The sequence below is a fragment of the Chiloscyllium plagiosum genome, chromosome 1 (genome assembly GCF_004010195.1).
Source record: "Chiloscyllium plagiosum isolate BGI_BamShark_2017 chromosome 1, ASM401019v2, whole genome shotgun sequence".
Lineage (NCBI taxonomy): Eukaryota > Metazoa > Chordata > Chondrichthyes > Orectolobiformes > Hemiscylliidae > Chiloscyllium > Chiloscyllium plagiosum.
This window is the reverse complement of record NC_057710.1, coordinates 28,816,613-28,823,736: the sequence shown is the minus strand read 5'-3', so window position 1 is coordinate 28,823,736 and position 7,124 is coordinate 28,816,613.

The following is a 7,124-nucleotide window of genomic DNA, read 5'->3' as shown; positions in this document are numbered from 1 at the left end:
TCCACATCAACCCTCCCACCCAATTCCTGTAACTCTGCATTTCCCATGGCTAACCCACTTAGCCTGCACATCCCTGGACTCAATGGATAAATTAGCATGGCCAATCCACCTAACCTGCTCACCTTTGCACTGTGGAAAGAAACTGGAGCATCCGGCAGAAACCCATGCAGATACAGGGAGAATGTGCAAACTCCAAACAAACAGTCACTCAAGGGTGGAATCAAACCTGTATTGCTGGCACTGTGAGGCAGCAGTGCTAACCACTGAGCCACCGTGCCACCAATTAGGATAGCTGTCTTCTGAAAACCATGACTGAAGTTGCCTTCTTCACATTCCACCATTGTACTCTAGACTCTAACTCTTGCTACATAAAAAATATTTTGTCACCATTGTTCCTATTGTCCAATTTATGTTTTTCTTATTTTTTTCTTGGGATATAGTCTTCACTTGCTGAGCCAGCATTTATTGTCCATTCCTACTTACCCATGAGAAGGTGGTAGCGAGCTGCCTTCTTGAACTTCTGCAGCCCACTTGTTGTAGATAGATCCACGTTGCAGTAAGGGATGGACTTCTATGTTTATGGCCCAGTGACAACCTTTGTCCTTCTAGATGATAGTATCCATGATTTGAAAATGCTGTCGACAGAGCCTTGGTGAATTTCTGACATGCAGGTAGTAGATATCTTATAGAGAGTACACACTGCTGCTGCTGAGTGTTGATGGTAGAGGGAATGGATCTTTGTGGATGTGGTTCCAATCAAGCAGGCTGCTTTATCCTAGACAAGATTGGCATACATACGCTAGATTTGGAGATTTGGGAACGTATAATTCCAGACAATCCACAGTCACTCATACTCTCCTGCAGAAAACATGGCAGAGGGCTATCCAATGGTACAAGAGGCAGTCCAATGGGAGAGGAAGAATCTAATGTCAGAAGGTGTGCAATGATAGAGAAGGAATTCAAAGAGCAGAGGATATTTGAATGGCAGGGGCAGGGTTGAACAGCGAGTGAGAAGAGAAATGTTAGAGGGATGTTTGGTGATATGAGAGAAGAAGCAGGCCAGTTTGTAGAGGCAAAGCCAAATGTTACATGGAGAATCCAAGGTACTGAGTGACACTGGTTCCATCCTGAAACAAAGGTGAACTTTCTCAATTGCTGAAGTGGATAGTTTGTTACTGTAATAGGATCTCATCCCTGCTATGACCAGAGGACCACAAGGACCCACAAAAGACTAAAAAGGTAGACTTAACAAATTTTATTTTCTCTTATGAAAGAAAAGGATCAAGGTCAGAAGATAACTGACTCCTTGCAGGTTGACTACCTTTGTTCTTTCTGCTTTTTTGACTTTGGAAGTGTCTGTATGGACCACACTGAGGGCCGACAGACAGTTAGGAAAGCATGAAGTAGTCTGGGAACCTCCCAGGGCACTTGGTGAAAGTTGACTGAGAATGGAGGAGCAGAAGATGGTTGTGTGTTTCTGTGAACTAGATTTTAATGGATGCTTGGATATCCACCCCATATGTACAATAGGTTACTGGGCAGCCAGGCCGCAAGAATTTAATGCCAGAAGTAGCAAAATGCCTGCTCCTCTCTTGGACGCACCCTTAAAGAGACAATCAGCTTGAGGGCTGGCTGGCCACTTGTGACACTACAGACATTACCACCACACTGAAGAAAACCCGGGTAATTCTGGCATCGACATTCTCAGGAATGGGATTTGCAGGAAGAGCAGTCTTCAATGGACAGCGTTGAAGATCACTTGGAGTGGAGAGTGGGTATGGGGATGATGGTAGGAGGCATCTCAGATGGGACCAGGGCTCAAACACTGAAGGCATCACCCCTGCCTTTCCTGGCAAGTTGAAGGAGGGTAGAAAGGCCACCCAACTGTGTCCCTCTTTCTCCACTTCAAATGGCCCATGGGAGAATGTAATCCATCCCAAATCTTTGAAAGCTCAAGCATCTCCTCATGAAAAATATCATGATGTCTGGGGTCTCTTTGGGAGCTCTATCAAGATATTAGAGATGGACAATAATTGTCTAGCCAACAATGCCAACATCCAGAAGGAATAAAAATATGAAAATTGCGGATTTTAAAGCCACATTACTGTTCGTGGATCTTGCCTTGCAAATTGACAATCTGCATCACCTCAGTAACTACACTTCAAAAGGCATTTCATTGGTTATGATAAGCTTCGGAACATTTAAGGTGCTATGCAAATACAGATGGCTCTTTCTAATTATAACTTATCGTAGCCTTCTTAAAAATTGTGGTGGAGCAAATGATGGCATCATTGGTTATATCGCTTGGTTTGTTCTTCCTGTCACCTACCTCCTTTGGTGCTGAGAGTTGAGGATGACCTCATTTCAGCTGGCAGTGGGGCCCAAATTAGCAGATTGCCAGCAGTGGGCAATGAAGGGGTCACTGCCAGGATACCATCCAATTTTATGATGGTGATGCACCCTAGCAGTTACTAGTTCATCAGAGTTTGTAGTGCCATGGGTTCTAGTCCCACTTTCTGTAGTGGGTGTGCCATAAATCTCTGAACAGGTTAATTAAAAGTATCTGAAGGCAACTCAGCAGAAACTCTACACCATTGTCAAGATGAGAGCAGCCATTACTGCTGGACAGATCACTTCAAGTGCCATGGGAGAAGCCTCCATTGCCTTCAGAACATAATGAACAGGCATCAGACAAGCTGGACCGAAGGGTCTGTTTCCATGCTATACATCGCTATGACTATGACTCTATGAGATAGAGGCCCCCCAGGGGACATAATATTCGATTTTGCCAGCGTTGCAATGGCTCAGCAAGTTCCAGCCCTGTGGTTTTCCCAATCATTTCTAAACTAATTACAAACAGAATTTCTTTCAGTCATCATTGGTGAAGCTGAGTTTCTTGGCCAGCTGACAGCTGAGAGTCAATCACATTGTTGTGAGTCTGGAGTCACCTTTAGTGTAGGTAAGGTCAGGACGGCAGATGTCTTTCACAAAAGGGCATTCATGAACCTGACACTGGTTACTTGGTCATAATTAGGCTAGCCTTTGATTCCAGATTTTTTATTAATTGAGGTCAAATTTCTGCCACTTTGGGATAAGCACAATCCCAGAGATGAAAGGCTTGACACATGAAGAGTGGTTGAGGTCTCTGGTTCTGTACCCAACAGAGTTTAGAAGGATGAGAGGGGATCTGATTGAAACTTACAGAATATTTAGAGGTTTGGATATAGTGGATATGGAAAGGATGTTTCCATAACAAGAGAGACTAGGACCTGAGGGCACAGCCTCAGAGTGAAGGGAAACCATTTCTAACTGAGATGAGGAGGAGTTTCTTCAGCCAGAGGGTGGGTGAATCTGCAGAACTCATTGGTACAGAGGGCTGTGGAGGCCAAGCCATTGAGTGAAATAAAGACAAGGATATATAAGTTCTTCATTCATAAGGGGATCAAGGGGTACAGGGAGAAGGCAGGAGAATGGGTTTGAAAAACATATCACCGTGATTGAATGGTAGAATAGACTTGATGGGCTGAATGGCCTAATTCTGTGCCAATTACTTGAAACTGTGCCTCTAGCTTACCACTATAATGAAATTACCATCACCACCCATCCAGCAGATTGTAGAGGGAAAACTTTAAAGCCTTTTGCACTGGCTGCTGGAGAATAGTAGATTAAGCAATTTTTTTTACTGTTGACTTTCCCTCTCCCTCAACTAATTAGTATCATCGTTTGGATGAATTTCCACGCAGGGTTTTATTGGTTTTGATCTATAATAATAGGTAATGTGATTTCTTCCAAAGTACATAAAAAGGTAAGAACATGGAAAAAGCAATGTGCCCAGTTGGGTCGGTCTCTTTGGCATTTAAACAACTATAATTAATATGGATGAGCAAATAATCTGTCAATTGTCAGAATGAATAGCAAAATCTTACTTACATAAATATGATTATGCTGCCTGCAAGAATTTTTTTCAATAAGTATCCTAAAATTTGCAAACACTATTGCAATCAGTGCAGTAATGGCTGAAAATGTCCTCATTTATTTGAATTAATTGTCTATCTGGTAAACTCACATCCTGTCTCCTTGTCTCCTCTCACTTTCCCCTAAAACAGGAAGTAGCCCAGAATGTTTACTCTGAGTTTAACTAGAATGGTCTGAGTTCTTTTATTGCTGGTTTATTTGTGATAGATTGCTACGTGTAGAAATACATCCTTACTCTGTTAGCCGCTCTTAGTTATGACTCTATTACAGCAGTCACTCCAATGCTTTATATATATATATATATATATATATGGAGAAATTAGGTAGTCAATAGGTTAATAGGTATGAAGACAGAGAGCTGGGTAAAGCAAGGTGTTTGATGCAAACTGCTGTGAATGATTTTCACAGTCTTTCAGTTCACAGACTCCCTCCACAGTTTTGATCCTGGTCATTGAATCAGTGACCAGAAATCCAAGGTACTTAAAATCACTCAGGGTTTCCCACTGGAGTGCATGGATTGGACTGTGAAAATGCATCTCACTACAAAACAGTTTGTAATACAACTGAGAAAGCACTAAAATTTCTAAATAGCTGGTGGCAAGGTTGAGCTTTGGTACAGACCCGTCGTGGGCCTATACCTTGCCTCATGCTTCATTTCAGTTGACTTGAATTCCTGCGGAATTGTAACTCCCAGGTCTTCTTAGCTGCCATTCACTGGTCAGTCATTCCTTGAAACAGCCTGAAGCAGAAGCTGCCTAGCGGTTGCAGGATATGGAGCTCTCGGGAGCATCTTAAGGAAGAGAAATATTTGCAACTCTCATTTTGAGATTTGTGAGAGGTTTTTCTTTGCTCCTCACCTCACAAAGGAAAGGTTCCCCTTATTCTGGAAGGCCCTTTTACCCCTTAGAGTCAGAAAACCACAGAGATACACAACATGGAATCAGACCCTTCAGTCCAACTCATCCATGTTGATCAGATGTCCTCAATAAATATAGTTCCATATCCTTCTAAATCCTTCCTATTCATGTACCCATCCAGATGCCTTTTAATTGCTGTAATTGTGTCAGCTTCCTCAGGCAGCTCATTCCATAAACACACTACCCTCTGGGTGAAAAAGTTGCCCCTTAGGGTCCTTTTAAATCTCTCCCCTCTCACCTTAAACCCATGTTTAGGTTCAGTTCTGGACTCTAGTTTAGGATTCAAACCACCCCTCCCAAAAAGGAAAAAGAGACCTTGTCTATTCACCCTATCCATGTCCCTCATTATTTTATAAACCTCTATACGGTCACACCTCTATCTCCAACACTCCAGGGAAAACAGCCCTATTCAGCCTCTCCGCCTAGCTGAAACCCTCCAATCCCAGCAACATTCTTGTATATCTTTTCTGAATCCATCCAAGTTTCACAACATCTTCCCTATAGCAGGAAGACCAGAACTGCACACAATATTCCAAAAGTGGCCTAATGAATGTCTTGTACAGGCATAACATGACCTCCCATCTCCTACACTCAATGCACTAACCAATAAAGGCAAGCATACCAAACACCTTCTTCACTATCCTATCTAACTGCGACTCCACTTTCAAGGAACTATAAACCTGCACTCCAAGGTCTCTTTGTTCAGCAGCAATCTCCAGGACCTTACCATTAAGTGTATAAGTTCTGCCCTGATTGGCCTTTCCAAAATGCAGCATCTCACAATTTTCTAAATTAAACTCCATCTGCTATTCCTTGGTCCACTACACCTCCAATTTTGGTCACATCTGCAGACTTACTAACTGTACTTCCTATAATCACATCCAAATCATTTATATAAATAACAATAAGTAGTGGACCCAGCACCGATCCTTGAGCACATCGCTGGTCACTGACCTACATTCTGAAAGACAACCCTGCAACACCACCCTCTGTCTTCTACCTTCGAGCCAGGTCTGTATCCAAATGGTTAGTTGTCTCTGTAGTCGATGAGATCTAACCTTGCTAACCTGTTAACTGTGAGGAACCTTGTCGAACATCTTACTGAAGTTCATATAGATCACATTCACCTCTCTGCCCTCATTAATCGTCTTGGTTACTTGTTCAAAAAGCTCCATCACATTAGTGAGACACCATTTAACACGCACAAAGCCATGTTAAGTATTCCTAATCAATCCTTGCCTTTCCAAATACATTTAAATCCTATCCCTTTGGTTTTCCTCCAACAACTTGCCCATTACTGATGTCAGGCTCACTGGTCTGTAGTTCCCTGGCATTTCCTTACCACCTTTCTTAAATAGTGGCACCACGTTAGCCAACCGCCAGTCTTCCGGCATCACACTTGTGGTTATGGTTGATACAAATAAAAAAGTAAGGAGCCCAGCAATCACTTCCCTAGCTTCCCACAGAGTCCGAGGGAACACCTGATCAAGTCCTGGAGATTTATTCGCCTTTATGCATTTTAAGACGTCCAGCAACTCTTCCTCCGTAATACGGATATTTTTCAAGATGTCACCATCTGTTTCCCCATGTTCTCTATCTTCCATACCCTTCTCCACAGTAAACACTAATGCAGAATACTTATTTTGTATCTTGCCAATCTCCCTTCACCTTCTGTGAAATGAGTGATCGACAGGTTACTTTGTTCAGGTCCCATTAAATTATGGATGGAATTGAATTTATTGTCACGTGAACCGAGGCACAGTGAAAAGCTTTGTCTTGAGAGCAATACAGGCAGAACACATAGTTAAGTAGCATAGGTAAGTAAATAATAGGTAAACAGAGGCAAAAATCAAAACACAGGTACAGGCGAATGTTAAGAGTTTGAGAGTCCATTCAGTATTACATAGAACATAGAACATAGAACAATGCAGCACAGAACAGGCCCTTCGGCCCACGATGTTGTGCCGAACATTTGTCCTAGCTTAAGCACCCATCCATGTACCTATCCAATTGCCGCTTAAAGGTCACCAAAGATTCTGACTCTACCACTCCCACAGGCAGCGCTTTCCATGTCCCCACCACTCTCTGGGTAAAGAACCCACCCCTGACATCTCCCCTATACCTTCCACCCTTCACCTTAAATTTATGTCCCCTTGTAACACTGTTGCATCCGGGGAAAAGGTTTCTGACTGTCTACTCTATCTATTCCTCTGATCATCTTATAAACCTCGA